Raw genomic sequence first — 20,373 nt, 5'->3', positions numbered from 1 at the left:
ATATGGACAGAATTTCTTGGCGCAGCCAAGGAGGGGAGGGGGTCTTGTTCAGTGACCTCAGAATCTCGTCTCTGCTATTTGCGGATGACGTGGTTCTGCTGGCTTCATCGGACAGTGATCTCCAGCTCTCACTGGAGCGGTTCACAGCCAAGTGTGAAGCGGCAGGGATGACGGTCAGCACCTCTAAATCCGAGGCCATGGTTCTCAGCCGGAAAAGGGTGGAATGCTCTCTCCAGGTTGGGAGCACAGTACTGCCTCAGGGTCTTGTTCACGAGTGAGGGAAGAATGGAGCGAGAGGTTGACAGACGGATCGGTGCAGCATCCGCAGTAATGCGGGCTCTGCAACGGTCCGTCGTGGTGAAGAGAGAGCTGAGCCAAAAGGCGAGGCTGTCGATTTACCAGTCGATCTACGTTCCTACCCTTACCTATGGCCACGAGCTTTGGGTAGTGACTGAAAGAGCAAGATCACGGATACAAGCAGCCGAAATGAGTTTTCTCCGCAGGGTGGCTGGACTTTCCCTTAGAGATAGGTTGAGGAGTTCAGTTATCCGGGAGAGACTCGGAGTAGAGTCGCTGCTCCTCCACATTGAGAGGAGTCAGTTGAGGCATCTGGTTAGGATGCCCCCTGGACGCCTCCCTGGTGGGAGGGGGGGGGGGGTGATCTGGGCATGTCCCACTTGGAGAAGGCCACGGGGCAGACCCAGGACATGCTGGAGGGATTATATCTCCCGGCTGGCCTGGGAATGCCTCAGGGTCCTCCCAGAGGAGCTGGAGGAGGTGGCCGGGGTGAGGGAGGTCTGGGCTTCCCTGCTTAGGCTGCTGCCCCCGCGACCCGACCTCGGATAAGCGGTGGATAATGGATGGATGGACTTGATTATGAATGTTGAACGTGTGTGCGCCGTGTCTTGGGGGATTAGCAACAGAGGCTACCGTGGATGGAAAAGATAAGGAGCCGTTGATGCTTCTTATGTTCTCAAAATGGTTACTTCTTTCATTTCCTGGAGATGTTCTAACATATTTTATTATTTCCGGTGGTTTATATGTAGCAAGCTGATCTTTTTAATTTTGGCAACACATTCTTTTGTTGTCACCATTAAAAAATACAGCTTCACAGTGGCCACATCCCAAGTAGTGCTCTTCAAACAAATATTAATCACAGGCTGCCAAAGCAATGCTTGCATATGGTCGGAAGTTTTGAGTACTGGATGAATTTTTCATTTCTGTCTTGTTCTTGTTATTGCATGTCTATGATTGATTGTGTCTGCCTGGTGCACAGTTGTTTTATATTCAGGATTGTCTTCAATAGTTAAGTGTCTTCTGTGATTTGCTTGACGCTCAGCAGATGTCACTGCTTTTCTTCTTCCTGCCGTTTTGGTGGTTAGCTCTTTGTTTTTCGATCACTTTGTTGTAAGCACACAACCACAGGTCACTTTGCTGTCATCAATGCACATTTAATAAAGTTGGATGTTTGATGATCAAATAAATACCATCAGTTCGAAAACAGGACTTTGTTTTTACAAGTGCGTTGTTTTTAGAAGGTAAAGTAAGGAGGTTTTGGAGTTGTGCAAGCGAGTGTGTAACTCAACGAAAGGCTAGATATAAAATGTCTGCCATTTGTTTACATACGTGAGAACGTACGTTCGATTATGAATTCTGAACACACATTTGATGTTCTTATCGATTGTCAGCTTGCTTTTCTCTGCGTTTGTCGTTCTTGGGTTCTGTATCTTGCACTTGACCCTCAGCAGATGTCGCAGCCCTTCTTCCCTTTCCTATTATGATGTTCTTTGTCACTTAATCAGCTTCTGTGACTTGCTTGACGCTCAGCAGATGTCATTGCTCTTCTTTTTCCTCCTGCCATGCCTCTTGGTTTTGCAATCATTTTGCCGCAATAAACACATTAACACAGGTCACTTTGCCAAAGAATGTTGCTACGTACAATTTGTTGAATTTCTACAGTGTATCAGGTGATAACAAGGTTCTGGCCCCATTACCTAACATGTAATCAATCACATTATATATGGGCAGACTTTAGTAATTTATATACAAGGGTAAATAAAAAAGACAATTTGAAAATTATGCTGTAAATGCAACTGATAGAAGCTGATTAGGACATTAGAACACTCGAGACGAGAACAGGCCATTCAGCCCACCAAAGCTCGCCAGTCCTATCCACTTATTTCTCCAAAAAACATCAAGTCGAGTTTTGAAAATTCCTAAAGTCTTACTGTCTACCACACTACTTGGTCACTTATTCCAAGTGTCTATCATTCTTTGTGTAAAGAAAAACTACCTAATTTTTGTGCAAAATTTACCCTTAACATGTTCCAACTGTGCCCCCGTGTTCTTGATGAACTCATTTTAAAGTCACCGTCTCAACCCACTGGACTAATTTCCTTCATAATTTTAAACACTTCAGTCAGGTCACCTCTTAATCTTCTTTTACTTAAACTATAAAGGCTCAGCTCTTTTAATCTTTCCACATATTTCAACCCCTGTAGCCCTGAATCAGCCTAATGGCTCTTCTCTGGACCTTTTCTAGTGCTTTTATGTCTTTTGTAGTTTTGTAGACCAAAACTGTACACAGAACTCCAGATAAGGCCTCACCAGTGCATTATAAAGGTTGAGCAGCACCTCCTTGTATTCCACACATCAAAGCGCTATATAACCTGACATTATGATGCAATATAACATATTCACAATGGCTTATGGGTAGTTTGAACACTTACTGCACAGCACTATGCCTTTCATCTGGTTGAAGTCATGGTCAAACGAACATGGACGCTCTGCTACGGGATTGCCCCACTATTGAACAACGTGCCATAGTGAGATGTCTTTGGGCACAGGGAGTGAAACCTGCTGAAATTAGATGTAGATTAGTAAGCTGTTTGGGTATCCATCTTGTTCAAACTTTACAATAACCCAAATCATCAAGCTCTATGCCACATGCAGATCCATAGCTGATATCTAAATGTGCAGCAACAGCAGACAACATAATCTGTTGGTTTTCTTGCCATGTTTTTGCGTGATGTTGATGATCGACCAGATCGAGCTTCACCGGTTACACTTGATCTTCCTGTTTTTACCCTCTCTACCCATTCATAAACTTTTTGTTCAGTTCTGCTGCTTTCACTTCCATACTGAGCCAACATCCTTTAGATAGATAGATAGATAGACAGATAGACAGATAGATAGATAGATAGATAGATAGATAGATAGATAGATAGATAGATAGATAGATAGATAGATAGATAGATAGATAGATAGATAGATAGATAGTGTGGAGGACTGCCGGCTTTTTACTCCGGCCCTCACCCCCAGGCCGCCAGGAGGAGCTCTCCCGACAGCATGATCGTGCCCCGAGTTCCAGCAGGGCCTCATGGACTATGTAGTTTGTATACACAGCCCTGCTGGATACCTTGGGGGCCACGGGGAGTCGCTGTAGGGGGGCTCGCGGACTCTTATGTGCCCTATAACACAGGAGTACGTCACGGTCACGTGACAGGAAGGAACGACGTGCTCCCGGGTTGAAGAAAAGGACTGTTTACCCTGACCCGGAAGGGATAAGGAACTGTGGACTGATTGGACAGGAACACCTCCGGGTCAGGGTGTATAAAAGGATTGTGGGAAAGCCCAGACATTGAGCTGAGCTGGGAGGTAGGAGGGCGAAGTGTCTGGGCGAGGAGGATTGGTTTAAGAAAGAGTAATTGTGATTTATATGAGTGTGGAGTGGAGGGTGCTTTGTGCACGTTATAACAAAATAAAGAAGTCTTGGACTTTTATCCAGTATCTGGAGTGGTACCTGAGGGTGTTAGAGGTGGCTCCACGCCTCTACTGCTACAATAGATAGATAGATAGATAGATAGATAGATAGATAGATAGATAGATAGATAGATAGATAGATAGATAGATAGATAGATAGATAGATAGATAGATAGATAGAGACTTTATTAATCCCAAGGGGAAATTCACAAATGGTGAGCTACAGCAGGTTTCACAGCCTCTGCCCAAAGTAATCACACTACAGTGCTGTGCAATCCCACAGTGGAGTGTCCATGTTCATTTGACCTTGGCTTCAGCTACACTAATGGCAAGTGCGCTGCGCCGTGTGTGTCTGAACTACCCATAATCCACCATGAACATGTTGTATTATTTTGTTTTCTTTCATTGCAGTTACCACATCATTTTCAGATTATCTTGACTCGGGGAGGGCGGCACGGTGGCGCAGTGGGTAGCACTGCTGCCTCGCAGTTAGGAGACCCGGGTTCACTTCCCAGGTCCTCCCTGCGTGGAGTTTGCATGTTCTCCCCGTGTCTGCGTGGGTTTCCTCCCACAGTCCAAAGACATGCAGGTTAGGTGCATTGTTGATCCTAAATTGTCTCTAGTGTGTGCTTGGTGTGTGTGTGCCCTGCGGTGGGCTGGCACCTTGCCCGGGGTTTGTTTCCTGCCTTGCGCCCTGTGTTGGCTGAGTTTAGCCCTAGAAGACCCTCGTGACCCTGTAGTTGAACCATCCAGTTGAATTAGGTCGGTGAGTGGTACAACGTGGTATGTAGCAAATGAGATGCTAGAAAAAGCTGGATGCTGACTTGGTACAAGAACCATTTAGTAGCTGAAGATACACTAGAAGTGAACTGTGCTTCATTTTTACTGCTGAATTGCAGCTCACCTCCCTGCTGTGATTGGACGAAACATCCGAAAAATGAAAACGCTCCATTATATGGCGAACATGGCGCATGTTTATTTGTTGATGTGGCTGTGACGGTGTACCCTGTTAAGTGCAAGTAAGTCACCCTGAAGAATTCATTAAAAAGGATACACTGGATATAGTATTCTTAAAAAATACTTTTCTATACTAAATTAAAATGTTAGAACATTAGAACATTTTCGACCAGAGCAGGCCTTTCAGCCCAACAATGCCTACCAGTCCTATCCACCTAATATCTCCAAAATGACATGAAATCAAATATTGAAGGTCTGTAAAGTCCTACTCTTTACTGAACTGCTTCCAGTTTATTCCAGATATCTATGGTTCTTTGTGTGGAGGAAAACTTTCTCTCATTTGAGCAAAATCTGCACTTAGCAAGTTTCTCACTGTGTCCCTGTGTTCTTGTTAACTTCTATACTGGAGCAGATCACAGTATGCCCTACCCACTTCACATCGAGACCTGGTGTAGTTGGCAGGATCTGCACTGTACACAAGTGAAGTAAAATGAGGTAAAGTGCTGCACGCAGGGTAGGTTGACATCACAAGGAAGCCCCCCACTTGCAGCGGTTTAGGGGTTGTTCCTGCACACTGAATCGTCAGCGATTCTCCCTTGCACAAAGCATGGAGGAGCTGCTTCTAAGCACCTCTCTAACCTTGGCATCATGGGTTTGTGGCTGACCACTGGCAATTGCATCAAGCCTCAACAAAACACTTAGTGTAGTCGGCAGGATTTGCACTGCGGACAGGAGGAATGCAGTAAGGTAAATTTAGGGTGATGAGCAGCCACAGCTACTCCTAATAGCATCGCACTGTCCAAGTGCCATTTCCTCATTTGTGCGGCTTTCTGCAATAGTGATGTTATTTTTCTCCCCATATCCTCTGCCCACTTCTTCATTTCTGAAGTTGTTATTTTAAAACTCATTATAAAGTAATCACCTTGCTCGACTGTACTGTTTATACTTTTAAAACTTTCAATCATGTCACCTCTTAATCTGTCTAAATATTGTGAAAGGAACTACATCAAAGAGTAAGTGCCCCATTTGATGATTGTTTTGCTGAATTAAGTGAAAATGTTTTAAGTTCCAGCACGGCGGTGTGGTGGTAGCGCTGCTGCCTCGCAGTAAGGAGACTCGGGTTCGCTTCCCAGGTCCTCCCTGCGTGGAGTCTGCATGTTCTCCCCGTGGCTGCGTGGGTTTTCTCCGGGCGCTCCGGTTTCCTCCCACAGTTCAAAGACATGCAGGTTAGGTGCATTGGTGATCCTAAATTGTCCCTAGTGTGTGCTGTGTGTGTGTGTGTGTGCCCTGCGGTGGGATGGCACCCTGCCTGGGATTGGTTCCTGCCTTGCATCCTGTGCTGGCTGGGATTGGCTCCAGCAGACCCCAAAGACCCTGTGTTAGGATATAGTGGATTGGACAATGACTGACTATTTTAAGTTCTCTTCAGTGAGCATCACAGAATTAATGTCTGCTTGAAGTCATACAGTGCATCCAGAAAGTATTCACAGCGCATCAATTTTCCACATTTTGTTATGTTACAGCCTTATTCCAAAATGAATTAAATTCATTTTTTTCCTCAGAATTCTACACACAACACCCCATAATGACAACGTGAAAAACGTTTACTTGAGGTTTTTGCAAATTTATTAAAAATAAAAAAATTGAGAAAGCACATGTACATAAGTATTCACAGCCTTTGCCATGAAGCTCAAAATTGAGCTCAGGTGCATCCTGTTTCCCCTCATCATCCTTGAGATGTTTCTGCAGCTTCATTGGAGTCCACGTGTGGTAAACTCAGTTGGTTGGACATGATTTGGAAAGGCACACGCCTGTCTATATAAGGTCCCACAGTTGACAGTTCATGTCAGAGCACAAACCAACATGAAGTCAAAGGAATTGCCTGTAGACCTTCGAGACAGGATTGTCTCGAGGCACAAATCTGGGGAAGGTTACAGAAAAATTTCTGCTGCTTTGAAGGTCCCAATGAGCACAGTGGCCTCCATCATCTGTAAGTGGAAGAAGTTCGAAACCACCAGGACTCTTCCTAGAGCTGGCCGGCCATCTAAACTGAGCGATCGGGGGAGAAGGGCCTTAGTTAGGGAGGTGACCAAGAATCTGATGGTCACTCTGTCAGAGCTCTTGAGGTCCTCTGTGGAGAGAGGAGAACCTTCCAGAAGGACAACCATCTCTGTAGCAATCCACCAATCAGGCCTTTATGGTAGAGTGGCCAGACGGAAGCCACTCCTTAGTAAAAGGCCCATGGCAGCCCACCTGGAGTTTGCCAAAAGGCACCTGAAGGACTCTCAGACCATGAGAAAGAAAATTCTCTGGTCTGATGAGACAAAGATTGAACTCACGTTTGGAGGAAACCAGGCACCACTCCTCACCAGGCCAATACCATCCCTACAGTGAAGCATGGTGGTGGCAGCATCATGCTTTGGGGATGTTTTTCAGCGGCAGGGACTGGGAGACTAGTCAGGATAAAGGGAAAGATGACTGCAGCAATGTACAGAGACATCCTGGATGAAAACCTGCTCCAGAGCGCTCTTGACCTCAGACTGGGGCGACGGCTCATCTTTCAGCAGGACAACGACCCTAAGCACACAGCCAAGATATCAAAGGAGTGGCTTCAGGACAACTCTCTGAATGTCCTTGAGTGGCCCAGCCAGAGCCCAGACTTGAATCCGATTGAACATCTTTGGAGAGATCTTAAAATGGCTGTGCACCAACGCTTCCCATCCAACCTGATGGAAGCTGAGAGGTGCTGCAAAGAGGAATGGGCGAAACTGGCCAAGGATAGGTGTGCCAAGCTTGTGGCATCATATTCAACAAAACTTGAGGCTGTAATTGCTGCCAAAGGTGCATCGACAAAGTATTGAGCAAAGGCTGTGAATATTTATGTACATGGGATTTCTCAGTTTTTTTATTTTTAATAAATTTGCAAAAACCTCAAGTAAACTTTTTTCACGTTGTCATTATGGGGTGTTGTGTGTAGAATTCTGAGGAAAAAAATTAATCAATTTTGGAATAAGGTTGTAACATAACAAAAGGTGGAAAAAGTGATGCGCTGTGAATACTTTCCGGACTGTATATACATACTGTACATATTTGTACAACTTGACGTTATACAGTAGGTCTCATATTCTTTTGTAATTAATACTTCTTTAATACCTTCAGGCTCCGTGTCCCTGAACTGGATCAAGCTGCTTCAATAATGGATGAATGGATGGATAATACCTGCCTACAAATCTGGTATGTGTGTGCTGGTTGTCTGCTGGGAATTCTTTCAGTCTTCGGTCAGTTCATGAATAGTGTCTGGCCAGATGTTCCAATCCAAATACTGCAAAAGCAGAGATGTTGTTTTTTTCCCCCCCTTTTGTGACTTTGTTTATTCTCCTGTCCTTATAAAAGCTGACATTTGGTAGAAGAGAAAGAGAGTAATAAAGTGGAGTGTCGTCTGTGAGACATGACTTGTACAATGTGCTGTTTTACGATAAGCACAGAGCAATAATGTGTCACCAGAACCAAACTGTGTGCTGATTTAAGGATCATTAAGGAATGTAATATGCTTAAAAATTAAAGAGGTTTCCTGCAATTTAAAATGAGAAGTAATGCTGTGAAAAGAAGATGGGATGTGCTTTTCTGAGAGTTAAAAGTGATGAGCAAACAGTTGAATTTAGCTTAATAGCTTGAGCTGTAAACGTTGCTTTGTACTTCTTCTTCTTCTCCTCTCAGCTTGCTCCCATGTTCTTTGTTACAATATGGAAGCTTCATTGATTCTTTTCATTATTTTTTTTTTTTTTTGCCACTCACTAACACACTATACTGTCAATTCCCATTCGCATATTCAAATTCCATAACCAATTACATCATTCAGGACCAAAGATGTACAGAGCCTCTTCTTCTTCTTTCGGCTGCTCCCATTAGGGGTCGCCACAGCAGATCATCTTCTTCCATATTGTCCTGCCCTCATCATCTTATTCTGTTATACCCATCACCTACATGTCCTCTCTCACCACGTCCATAAACCTGCTCTTAGACCTTCCTCTTCTCCTCTTCTCTGGCAGCTCTATCCTTAGAACCCTTCTCGCATTATACTCAGCATCTCTCCTCGGCACATGTCCAAACCAACGCAATCTCACCTCTTTGACTTTGTCTCCCAACCGTCCAACTTGACCTGACCCTCTAATGTCCTCATTTCTAATCCTGTCCATCCTCCACACATCCAATGCAAATCTTAACATCTTTAACTCTGCCACCTCCAGCTCTGTCTCCTGCTTTCTGCTCAGTGCCACCATCTCCAACCCATATAACATAGCTGGTCTCACTACCGTTCTTTCACTCTTGCTGATACCCGTCTGTCACAAATCACTCCTGACACTCTTCTCCACCCATTCCACCCTGCCTGCACTCTCTTCTTCACCTCTCTTCCACATGAAATCAAAGTTCAGAACAAGACTGACAGACGAACATTTAAATGACGCCATAAGAGTGAACCTGAGTGGCTCCACTCCACCATACACCTCAGTGCCAGCCATCTGACTAACTAAGAAACACATCACCCATGCGACTGGACATGTGAATAAAGTGACACAGTGACATGTGACAAAATGACAAATGAATAAGTCATATCTGTGGATTTGGAATTGCATTGTTTATTTTGACAGCATTCACATTTTAATTCAATAGTGTGAGATACACTAGACATACAAAATACACTTGCAGGTGAACTCAATATTTTTTGTGATGTTTTAATGCAAAATGTGAGTTTTATAAATGTTCAGGCAAAACAAGCGTGTTCAGTTTGTTTGGGTTGAAATAAGCTATGAGAATAAATGTTAGAAAGCATGAGTAGCTCTCGGCCATTTTCATTTTGTAAAAGTAGCTCTCAGGGGAAAAAAGGTTGGAGACCCCCAGTCTAGCGTGTTTCTTTGTTGAAATTTCCAGCTAAAGTCTGTTGTGTGTTTCTGGACTTTGAGTTGCTTTCTCTCTTGAACTTTGTTAGCTAATTGAAGTTATACCACAGGGCACTTCCTGGCCCTTCTTTCCTTTCTGCACCTGCGTACCAGTGCCATAGCAGCTTAGAGGCTATTCTTGCACAGTCTCGCCCAAACCATTAAGGTGCTGCCTCTGATTGCCACCGTCAACTACCTCAAAGCAAATATCCAGGTTGGAATGGGTTGTTGTGTGTCTCAGCCTCTCCACGACAAAACACTTGGCGTAGTCGGCAGGATTTGCACTGGGGACAGGTGGAGTGTGGTAAGGGAAATGTAGGGTCATGGGATGCCACATCCAATCCCAGTAGCATTAGACTGTCTAAGTGGCAATTCGTCACTTTTCTGCAGTAATAATATTCTTTTTCTCGCCTTAACCTCTGACCATTTCTTCATTTCTGGAATTGCTGTCAGTCCAATAATTGAGCTAAGCAAAAATCACACCTGGCGCTGTAAGTGGATGAATATTAAACTGTGTTAAATGAATGAATGAAAAGTGATTTTCTTTGGCATCTACTGTGCCGAAGTGCCAGTAGGTGGCGCAGTGGTAGTGCTGCTGCTTTGCAGCGAACTGTGGGTTCGCTTCCTTGGTCCTCCCTGTGTGGAGAGCGCTTTGAGTATTGAGAAAAGCGCTATATAAATGTAATGAATTATTATTATTATTATTATTCATCTCACATGTATGTTTGACCAATACCTTTCTCAAAGGCGACTTAGAAGATTAGGATCCATTTTCTCTAATTTGTTATGGAGTGGCTAGTAAACCTACGCACATAGAATGAACACCTTCACCCACCGTTCCTCTCCTCCGCCCCTGTGGTCTCCATAATAAAGTTATCTATCTATCTATCTATCTATCTATCTATCTATCTATCTATCTATCTATCTATCTATCTATCTATCTATCTATCTATCTATCTATCTATCTATCTATCTATCTATCTATCTATCTATCTATCTATCTATCTATCTATCTATCTATCTATCTCGGCAGCCTGAGTGCTTACTCTCAGTTTTCCTCTCAGCTATTTATGCCCCCAAGATAAGAGGAGACGATCACACTAAAGTCACCACTAGGGTTGCTTCTGGTCTGTTACCAGTTTCTTCAAGATGCAGAACAGGTTCTTATCTGTAGGTAGAACATCAGACTTGGGCTCCCTCTCGTGGCACCCATGAGCTTCCCACATGCTATACAAGATCAAAGGCTGAGGCCCACCGCAGGTTGTGTGGTATGTACGGATATCCCACGTTCCCTATCCCTGTCTCAAATTTATTAGAAAATCAGGGGTCAGAGATTCTACCATGTTGAGTCATCCACACTCTGCCGTTAAATTAAACCACTTACTCGTACTTCTCCATACTCGTCTGCCAGGCTTCCTTTTTGTTATCATTTTTTTTCGTCTCACCTTCATCTGGGGTGGAGTGATGGCTGTGAGGCTAGGGATTTGCACTGGTAATCGGAAGGTTCAAATCCCGTAAATGTCAAAAGTGACTCTACTTCGTTGGGCCCTTGAGAAAGGCCCTTAACCTGCAATTGCTCCAAACTGGGTATGACGTTAATGTAGGCCCTCCAACCTGCAGGGAAAAACCTGGCACTCCAGCCACCATTTAAAACCTCACACTGGTTCCATTCCATCTGAACTAGTGTGGTGCTGACGTGTCACCTATTGCATGGCTGCACTCAGGTCCCAGTCTGGGATCCTGAGTTGGTTCGTCATGTGGTGGGTGCGACAATGCCCCGTATCAGCACCTGCTCCTAACCTCTCTCTCTTTATGTAGGCCGCTTAAAAGTTTAAGGGCACCCCTCTCAGTGCCCGTTCTCATCTCCTGTCTTCACCTATGCAGTCTCCACTCAGTTGAAATAACCGCACCGTGAAGAGGAGGCTGGGATTGCACTGACGACCTTGTAGTTTAAAGTCTGGAGTCTTAGCTGCCACATCACTGCCTGCCATGCTTGCTGAGGGTAATCAAAATTCCTCAAGTTACTGCACATACAACACCACGCCTTTGTAGTTAATTCACTTGCTTTGTTTTTTTTTATTTTAAATATTTCACTAAAGAGCCATTAAAAATAAGGCACACCTAAAAACTGGTGATGTAACATATAAAATAATATTTTTCTGGCTTTACTTGGAAGTCTAATCAGGATTCCAGTGCCTTGCTTATTTTCATTTATGAAATGTTTAACAATTGCAGGTAGTTCCTGGTCAAAGTGATTATAAAGTATTTGGAGATTAGTGTAAGAAAAGTAAAAACCAGGCTGTTATGGGGTCAGGCCTTGCACTGGATCCAACTTTATTGAACACAACAGAAAGTAATTATTTTATAATATATGTGTAAAAAAATACTTTTTAAAAACCACGCCTATATTAAGTTAAAAAGTGTACTAAAAAGTAAAACATAAGTCTATCATACATCACTCGTAAAATAAAATCGCGGGTGGATTTCATCAATCAACATTCAAAAACATACTTCTTAAAATCTTAGCAAAAGTGCCCACCTTTTATTTTACGAGTGATGTATGAGAGACTTATGTTTTACTTTTTAGTACACTTTTTAACTTAATATAAGAGTGGTTTTTAAAACATTTTTTATATATATATATACAGTGGGGCAAAAAAGTATTCAGTCAGCCACCAATTGTGCAAGTTCTCCCACTTAATAAGATGAGAGAGGCCTGTAATTTTCATCATAGGTATACCTCAACTATGAGAGACAAAATGAGAAAAAAAATCCAGAAAATCACATTGTCTGATTTTTAAAGAATTTATTTGAAAATTATGGTGGAAAATAAGTATTTGGTCAATAACAAAAGTTGATCTCAATACTTTGTTATATACCCTTTGTTGGCAATGACAGAGGTCAAACGTTTTCTGTAAGTCTTCACAAGGTTTTCACACACTGTTGCTGGTTTTTTGGCCCATTCCTCCATGCAGATCTCCTCTAGAGTAGTGATGTTTTGGGGCTGTCGCTGGGCAACACGGACTTTCAACTCCCTCCAAAGATTTTCTATGGGGTTGAGATCTGGAGACTGGCTAGGCCACTCCAGGACCTTGAAATGCTTCTTACGAAGCCACTCCTTCATTACCCGGGCAGTGTGTTTGGGATCATTGTCATGCTGAAAGACCCAGCCACGTTTCATCTTCAATGCCCTTGCTGATGGAAGGAGGTTTTCACTCAAAATCTGACGATACATGGCCCCATTCATTCTTTCCTTTACACGGATCAGTCATCCTGGTCCCTTTGCAGAAAAACAGCCCCAAAGCATGATGTTTCCACCCCCATGCTTTACAGTAGGTATGGTGTTCTTTGGATGCAACTCAGCAGAAATTATGCACTGCTGTTCTAGTGCCCATTATTGTAATGGGCTTAATGTCTAGTAATAATAATAATAATAATAAAGCATTCAGTTCCTGAGCTTGCTCATTATAGTATAAGGCTGCAATGGTCGTGTTGGGAATATGAGGTGCAGGACAAGTCAGGACATCACAGGACACTCTCACATCACTCATCACACAGGACTCTCACAAACATCCGTGTCTCCTCGTACTGGTCAGTCTGTCTACAACTCGTTCAGAGAGTATTCAGACCCTTCACCCTTTACACATTTTGTTATTTTGCAGCCTTGTGCGAAAATCATTTAAGTTAATTCTTCCATCATCAAGCAACACTCACTCCATTGTGGGACACATGATGATACCAAACAGCAGGGTGGTGACTTTTCTCCATTTAAATGGGCTGAATGACCGACTGCACGATTGGAGACGCATGTGATAAGACTTCAAGAAAACTTCAAGTCTGAATAAAATTATGTAGGATCTTTTCTAGAAGTACCAACAAATGTGTCGAGGCCGTTTCCTTTGTAGAACAAGCCATACTTGATCTCTTTTCACACTTGTTTTGCTTTATTGGATGATGTATCAAAGGCATGCAGGTACACAGGGGATCATGGCTTTTCATTTTGTCACTGTTCAGGAAGCAGACATCCATTTTTCAATGAGCTGGAAGGGGACCAACAAAATTCTGTCCCTCCTTTACGATTTCACTACCAAACTTTCACTGTGATTGATTGGTCAATGCCTGTCCTGAACGCTGATGCGGTACTAGGATCAACTTTGACCTTTCTGTGAGCCTATATTACAATAAACCGGTTTGTAACTGAAACAGAGAGTTAATTTTGAAAGGACTGGATGTTCCTCATTGTTAGAACAAAAAGTTACTTCAAGGACAGTGTGCCATCTGCGTTAGGCTTTTAATGAATTTCTGCCAGTTTTTCATTGTCGGAGTGTTTTTCCAGTGTTTCCTTGTTAAATGAATGCTTCACCATCCCAAGTGTTCATTGCATATTACTTATTATCGCTTGTCACACACATGCATATGAGAGGCAGTCTATGGGCCTAACTGAGGGTAAAACACACTAATGTCTTTTCTCCCCCTTTAGACCTGCTAAAGCCCAACCAGCCACCTCATCCCTCTCCAGATCACACTTCTGTCAGTGCCCTATTGGACCGCCCTCTTCCTCTCCACTGCCTATAAAAGCCAGTCACTTCTCTTTCTCAGTCAGTTCCATTCTGGACTCAACCTTTTGAGACAACTCGACAAAGCTACCGACAACATACAGAGCGGACCCCCCCCAACCTTATAAGTTGGGTCTTGAAACCCAAAAAATCGATCATAAAATCAGACCCTGACTTCTGCGCCCGTTCAAAAATGTGACACTTAATTTTTTTAAGGTGTGCTGACATTTTTTTTTATTGGAGAGAAAGGCCTTGTTCCTCATCACTCTATGATGTTAGAAGCCATATGTTTGGCCTGCTGATCACAAAAATCACCTTTACATTATTCATTCCAGTTGCCTATTTTTGTGATTTCCTCAGATATTTTAAGTCTGCTGATATGTCGCCCTCAAAGTGAGCAGTTTTGTTTAATCCGGGCAAAGCTTTGGGTTGGGAGCATCACCCACAACAATGGCGTATGTTTATTGATTCATCAGCCTGAGCACTCTCTTGTTACACAATTTCAATGTCCGCTTTCAATTCCCATTGGCTATGCATTACGGATGAAAGAAACCTATGAAAATACAGAAACATACAGTATATAGAAAAACATCCACAAGTGAACCATCTGTGGTGATCCAAAAGTAGTGGCACTGCCGTAGCAAGAACGGCAAATGGAGCAGCCATACTAAAAAGTTTCATTACATTACCGTATATACTCGCATATAAGTCAGGTCTTGAAACCCAAAAAATCAATCATAAAATCAGACCCCGACTTATACGCCCATTCAAAAATGCGACACTTAAATTTTTTTTTTTACATCTTCTAGCCTCCTCCAATGTCGCATCAGTTTCTCAGACACATCGAATTCAACGACGTTTAATTTAAAACCCGCTTCATATTTACTTCTGATCGAACGCTCCATCGTAGATAAGGGATGCTCTTATGATAAAGGTGTATGAGGTGTGTTGTGGGGTACAAAATCTGTACATTTTGGTTTATATTTCCATTATATTTTGTTCAAGACAAATCAACAGATGAACAAAAGTCAGGACACATCAAAGCATATCCTCAGTTGTACCTCACTTTTGAAACAGCTGTTCAAGCAAAAGAGGAAGACATGGCAATGGTTCAGGCTATCAATTACTTTATAACCTGAGAAAGGATGGACATCTAATTGTTTTCCAGTAAAGAAAGGAAGGAATGCCAATACCTCTGGCAACATCAAGAAAGTTTTATTGTTTGGGAAAATGGACAGCGGATTCATTCATCATATTGACAGCCAGCCAATAAGAATATCTAACAATCACATCTTGCAAAACCCCCAATAGAATTTTATAATAAAGTAGTTGAAATACCTAGCATTGCCCGGGTGGAAAATAAAATGTTTTTTTTTAATTGTTTGGGAAAAATATAACTAAAAAATAACACTTTAAAAATAAAAATAAATTAACAAACAATGAACACTCACTAATGTGCTTGTCTTGCGGTGTCGTATGCAGGTTATCGTCCAGTTGACTCTCAGAACTGGCCAATAGGGGCGCGGTGGTGCTCAAACATAAAGAATGCTGGCAGTCACCTCCAGTTCGCCCTCTGGTGGTCGTTCCGAGTGTCAACTGGATGATAACCTGCATACACGACTGCAAGATCAAGAGAAGGGGGTGGGTTAGGGTTGATTTCACCCTACAGTATTTTTAGTCGACCAGTGAGAAACGTGTACCAAGTTTCATGAGAATCGCTCCAGCCGTTCGGAAGTGATGCTGGAACATACATACACATATTGACTTATATATATATAGATATATATATATATATATATATATAGATATGCCTTGTCTGAAGAGCGACATAGGAGGGAGGAAGAAGAATGAACAAAGACGTCAGAAGAAGGGAACAGAGCGACGTCAGAAATGGGCGCTGGCAATGTGCGGCCGTTTCAATCTGATCATCAGAAACGCATCTCATGAACAACAACAAGTGCTAAAATCACAAGCCACATGCAACATTCATCCTTGTCATCTTTACTTTTTTGTGAGCTTTTTCTAAAGACTATATATATCCGGACTTTACTATCAGTCCTATTTTCTATTATTCTTTGTTCCACTGGTGTTTTGTCTTGGTAGAGTAATATATTACTCTACTTTCCCCTTTTGTATTATTAATAGATAGATAGATAGATAGACAGATAGATGGATGGATGGTTGGATAGATAGATAGATATAGATAGATAGATATTTTATTAATCCCAAGGGGAAATTCATGTTTCAATACAATATGTAGCTTTTGTCAGAACGCCTCAAATCTCCCAGAGTTACCACTGTTTATAAGGTGCTGCACCATATAACTTCTCCCCACCTTCCCTTCTGCATGTTGTGACGGTCGGCTGAGGGCTTATGCCCAGCTGGGATGCCTGGAAGGACCGGGAGAGGGATTATACCTCCCCTGGACCACAAGAGGGCAGCCGCCCTGGTCTGTATGGGGGCCACGGGAACTGAGCATGGAAGCTCAGCCCTACTGGGAGGATTGAGGAGCCCTGGATGTCAGCACTTCTGGCACACCCGGACATGCTGCCGGAAGGAATACCAGGGACACCCTGGTGTCGCATGAGCACCCGGAAGCACTCCAGAAGTGCTGCAGGAAGATTGTCAGAGGGCACCTGGAGTACATCCCGGTGGATATAAAAGAGGCCGCCCTCCTCCAGTTGATGGACAGAGTCGGGAGGAAGAAAACAAAGCTCGGAGGAGAGGAGTAGAGGCGGTAGAAGAAGGACCAGAAAGAGGCCCGGACTTTGAAAGGGTGTTTGGTGCAGGGGCACTGTGTTGTGTGTAGGACTTTTATGTAAATAAATGTGTGTGTTCGGGACTTCCGGTGTCTGCCTGTTTGTGTCCAAGGCTACCTTCCACAATGTATAACCTCAGGCAATTAGGTGTAGTAGTTGTTGCAGCAGCGCTGTTACTAATTTCTTTCACTATTTCAACGACATTTAATTTACAACCAGCTTCATATTTTCTTCTGATCGAATGCTCCATCGAGTCGGCTCAGTTGATCGAGCTGCCCTGTGGGACATCCTGAGGGTTCGCGGGATCCCCTCGAGGTTGCTGGATATCATGGCTGGCCTGTACACTGGTACTGTGAGTGCTTTGTAGAGTCGAGGCAGGACCTCTGCGTTTTTCCCAGTTGATTCTGGTGCTCGTCAGGGGTTTGTTCTGCTCCTACTCCGTTCAATGCTTTTATGGACTGGGTGTTGGGCAAGGTTGTGGGGACTTTGTGTCGAATGAGCGGTTGCTCATGGAATCCCGAATGAGGCACATTACCTGCATTGTGAGGGAGTGTCAGTTACGGCACTACGGCCATGTGGCGCGTTTCCCCGATAGTGATCCAGCTCGTAAGATCCTCATTGTTGGGGATCCTAGTGGCTGGACCAGGCCAAGGGGTCGCCCATGTAACACCTGGCTGCAGCAGATAGAGGGTCATTTCCAAAGGGTGGGACTGGACCGCGTGTCTGTCTGGGGAGTTGCCAACCGGGATCACGAGTTGTTTCATCATGTAGTGAGAGCGGCAACACACTGTACCAGTGCATGCTCCCCAACTTGACTTGACTTGAACGCTCCATCGTAGATAAGGGATGCTCTTACGATAAAGGTGTATGAGGGTGTGAGATACAAAAAATACAAATCAGTGCAATATCACTTCAGAATAGTTCGGGTATCACCATGTGGTCACGTAGGCACAATACATAGAAAAATAAAAGGCTGTGTGCTCCGGTGGTTACTCTCTCAGGTGGGCGTTAGCATATCATAGTCTCTTGGTCCAATAGCATCAGTTTTCCGCATTCGACTTTTACAACCGACATTATAAAATACCAGAAATTATATGTTAAAATCAACTCCCGACTTATCCGCAAGTATATACTGTTGCAAGTGGCTGGGGGTGGTACCCAGCCGGTATGCCCGGAAGGACTAGAAGAGGCACTACGCCTCTGCCGGACCACGAGAGGGCAGCCGCCCTGGATGGTATGGGGTCCATGGGAACAGAGCTTGGAAGCTCAATCCTGTAGGGGCCCGTGGTCACCACCAGGGGGCGCCCAGATGCCTAAGGAGCCCTGGCCCTTAGCACAGAAGACCAGGGACACCCGGAGTGCCTCTGGGTGCACAGCCAGCACTTCCGCCACACCGGGCGGGCACTCATTGGGAGGCACCTGGAGCACATCCGGGTGGATATTAAAGGGGCCGCCTCCCTCCATTCAATGACTGGAGTCGGGAGCAGAGAAAGACGGAGTCTTGGAGGAGTGGAGTGGAGGTGGACCTGAGCAAGGCAGAGCGAAGGAAGGCCTGGACTTTGGGGAAGTACTGGAGTTGTGTGTGCACTAATTGTAAATAGAATTATGTATAATAAACATGTGTTGGGTGAACTATCGGTGTCCGCCTGTCTGTGTCCGGGCCATGCGCCACAATACGTTATATGAATTATATTAGTGTTGTAAGTCACCTTGGAAAAGAACATCTGCCAAGTGAGGTACAAGAAGTCTGATACATTCAGTAATAAACTGCTCGTTTTAGATTTCAGTATGCCTATAGGTAAAAAGTCTCCCCCGCTCAGCATTAAAGGTTAACCACACAAATTAAAACACTCAGAATGATCTAAAAGAGCAAATCCAAAAAAAAATAATAATAATAATTATAACAAAACAGCCACCCACATTATATGCGATAAATGTAAATTATTTGTACTGTCATATTATGGCTGAGCAACCACAAGTTGTGTTCTTTTGGCTCAGCATGGCAATGAAGATTTGTTTCTCACAATTTAAATACTCATGCATATTTAATCACAGCATTATTGGAAACATGGGAAAAACAGCTGATCCCTGCTGGAAGGTGAATCATTTCCTGCTACTTAGCCTTTGTGCAAGCAGCAGGCACTCCCGCATTATCATTCCAGTGTTATGTGCTGTGAAATGAGGAGTATTCCGCAATAACACGGACGCTTTTATATACAGAAGCAACGCAGGAGTGGCACAATAGCACAGTGTATATCAGCATCTTGGGTTAAAATTTCAGGCCTGGTCATTGTCGGTGTGAAGTTTACTTGTTCTCGTGTTAAGATGAGTCTTGGTCTTTGTACTCAATTCTATATTCAGCACTCATAGCCAGTAAGCTAGCAGATGAAAAGATGACTAGAGATCAAACTGATAGGAATAAAGCTGCATACAAAATTGCACCCCAGTAAACACCAAGATACAATGTAGGTTAGATGTGGCCAGACTCGTAGAAAGTCGCTTCTCGTGAATGGGACTTTTCCAGGTTGGTAGGACTTTAGGACTAAAAAACAGCAAGTTGGCTGGAAAGCCAGAAAAATTGGCCAAAAGAAGATTAAAAAAAAAGAAAGACGAGAAAGAAATGGGTCTTAAGAATTCACATAAAGGCAACACCTCATTCGCATACACGCATTCAGAGTGATCTGTGATTGGCGAGCTCTTTTTTAAAGAGTTATATGATTGGTCAGCAGTGGGAGTCATCTAAAGTGATCTGTAGCTGGCCAGCACTGCCATTGATTTCCCTATCTGACTACCTCGCTAGCTACTTTGTCCTTACTTAATGGAGAGTGGAGACATCTTTATTTAGAACCACTCCTCGAAGCTCTACAATTCCTGGATCAGACCTTGTCCCAGTGGAGTGAACCCCAACAGCAGGACTAGCATTCCCAAACATCTGCTTAATATTGAACAGACAACCTCAGACAAGGAAGTCCATCAGATACCAAACTTACAGGAATAATGCTACATAGGGGGTAACTTGTAGAAAATCGCTTCTTCTGAATGGGGAAAAAACAGCAAGTGGGTGGGGAAGCCATCAAAAGTGGTCAAAAGAAGAGAAAAAAAAGGAAAGACGAGAAAGAAATGAGTCTTAAGTATTCACTAAAGGCAACAACTCATTTGCATAAGCTATTCCGAGCGATCTGTGATTGGCTAGCTTCATTTTAAAGCGTTATATGATTGGTCGGCAGTGGGAGTCATCTAAAGTGATCTGTAGTTGGCCAGCACTGCCATTGCTTTCCCTTTCTGACTACCTCACTAGCTACCTTTTCCTAATTTAATGGGGACGGCTTTATTTAGAGCCACTCCTGCAAGCTCTGCGATACCAGGATCAGGCCTTGGCCCAGTGGAGCAAACCTCACATAG

General features: G+C 43.6%; 1 protein-coding gene across 2 annotated transcripts in view; it reads left to right on the top strand.

Moving 5' to 3' along the window:
* Positions 1-20,373, top strand: part of LOC114663484 (carboxypeptidase Q-like) — a 579,359-nt gene that overhangs the window by 382,015 nt on the left and 176,971 nt on the right. The gene's annotated exons all lie outside the window — the stretch shown is intronic.

This window comes from Erpetoichthys calabaricus, chromosome 13, assembly GCF_900747795.2.
Source record: "Erpetoichthys calabaricus chromosome 13, fErpCal1.3, whole genome shotgun sequence".
Classification (NCBI taxonomy): Eukaryota; Metazoa; Chordata; class Cladistia; order Polypteriformes; family Polypteridae; genus Erpetoichthys; species Erpetoichthys calabaricus.
This window is presented reverse-complemented; position numbering and strand designations above follow the sequence as displayed.